This window comes from Rhagoletis zephyria, unplaced genomic scaffold (genome assembly GCF_001687245.7).
Source record: "Rhagoletis zephyria isolate East Lansing unplaced genomic scaffold, Rhagoletis_zephyria_1.1 Rzeph_scaffold_00405, whole genome shotgun sequence".
NCBI classification, from domain to species: Eukaryota; Metazoa; Arthropoda; class Insecta; order Diptera; family Tephritidae; genus Rhagoletis; species Rhagoletis zephyria.
This window is the reverse complement of record NW_016157489.1, coordinates 75,627-77,816: the sequence shown is the minus strand read 5'-3', so window position 1 is coordinate 77,816 and position 2,190 is coordinate 75,627.

Genomic DNA, 2,190 nt, shown 5'->3' with positions numbered 1-2,190 from the left:
AAAAAAAAAAAAAAAAATTTTCCAGAACCCTCTCAACATAATCTTTAAATTTAGGGGCGGACATTAGCAACTTTTTTTTTCGACCCAGTCTATGGTACACCCCTACTCCCACTCTCATAACGATTTGAAGTCAATACAACAACAATAAAAAAATCAGCAGACAAAAATGTAAATTAAGGCAAATGTTACAGTTTTGCACTCATATATTCTTAAGAACTTGTTTACAATTTTCACGAAAAAAAAGAACTATTAAAATAATGTTCAGTACCAGGATTGCCACTGACGAAAAAAAAAATTACCATCCACTTGAAAAAATCTACCAAATCTGGGAAATATCTACCAATAACTTTTTTATAATTATATTAATAAAAACAATAGTTTTGTTATTTTTTTATTTATTTTAATTAAAACTATAGCTTTTTATGTTTTTTTTTAGTTATTTCAATAAGAATTAAAATTGTTTTAAGAACTTATTATTTAACTAGTTATACGGTATTTGAGTCATATTATTGGCATATTCTCAGTTTCCTTCAACCAAAAGAGGAAGTGATGAAACTAAAGGCAACAATGAAACTTCATTATTTTAAAAACTTCAACTCGAGTTATTATAGACAAATACAGTGACTAAAAAAAGTGATTTTTTTAAGAAGTACAGGTGTACAAAAGTATGAAAGTCGTTAGAACTTGGAAAGATAGCGATGGCGGAAGTAAAAAGTGTTACACCACATTACAGTTTTGTCCGTCACTGTAGCTCGAACACACCCATTTTCTCGCCCAAGGTATTAGTAGTGGTTTCTCCCAACGTTGCCTTTTCGCAACGGCCCATCCTAGGAAGCCGAATGCGACTAAAATTTTTTTTTACCACTTCCCCATCGTATTTAGGCCTAAAATAGCTCATGTACTACGTTTTATTAAAAAATTCCAAAATTCTTTGCCTCTGGGATGAAATGGGTTTAATAGGTTTTGTATTTAAAGTACCTATTTGGATACTAAAAGCCCATATACTTATTATTCAGAGATGCATAAATACTAAAGAGCTGCGCGAACCCAGCAAACAATTAGGTTTGATATACATTTGAGAATGATTTGAAATCAAAGCCTTTATCAAATGTCAAACGTTTGAAAATGATTTGATATTGATTTGAAAATTACAGCTTTCTCAATAAAAAGGGGAGTTCTATCTCCATTTGAGAATATGGTTAACTCTCAAATCAATTTCAAAGGACATTTATCAAATGTACTTCAAATGTGGAAATAAAATTTATAATAGGAAATGTATATTTCATATTTATTTTTTCTTCGCGATATACATATGTATGTACATAACAAAAGGAACAATTAAGATAGAGTAATTTAAAATAAATTCGTCTTGAAGTGCTGCAGCTTTTTCAATCCGCGCAAACATCAAATCCACTATTTGTGGGCTTTCTCTTTGAAATTTTCTTCTGATCATTGTTTTTTTTTCAATTGATCTTAATTTTATTCTTACAATTTTTGATTTAACTGCGCATTTTTATAACGATTGATACTTGACATCTTTCTTCAAATCAACCTCAAATGAATTTCAAATATAAAATTTAAACCTCGTTTTCAATTTGAGAATCATTTGAGAAAAATATTTGATATAAAGTTAAGAAATACATTTTCTCAAACGTTTGAAACTGTGTTTGCTGGGAAACCTTCAAAAAGGCACACTTCACTACTACGCAGTACTTCCAAGCAGCGTACATCAACGTAGCGTTGACACCAACGTAAAATGTTCTATAGCTTTTTAGCTGCGCAACAAAACAAACGCTTCATCATTCAAAGTAGAGTTTGCTACAGCGACGACCGCGCTTGTGTTCTGTTTTGAAGCAAAATAGTGGTATTCATCTAAACCGATAACTTTATCAAGCAGATATTCTCATACACCCCTATTATGAACACCGACGGATGGTTGCGGAGGGAGTTTTACTCACTTTTGCCTACTGTTGGTATTATGAAAACCAATCGGCAACGCAGTGCGTGAATAAAATAAATAAATAATATAAAAAAAAACTTTTTAATATACAACGCTTTTATAAATGGACTAAAAAGTAGAAAATAATATTTCTCAGTCCCATAGAATTTGTTTTGATAACTTTTGAGGAAATAATATTATAATTGCAGTCAAAACCTTTTAAATATAAGTCAGTTAATTTGGTATTCAAA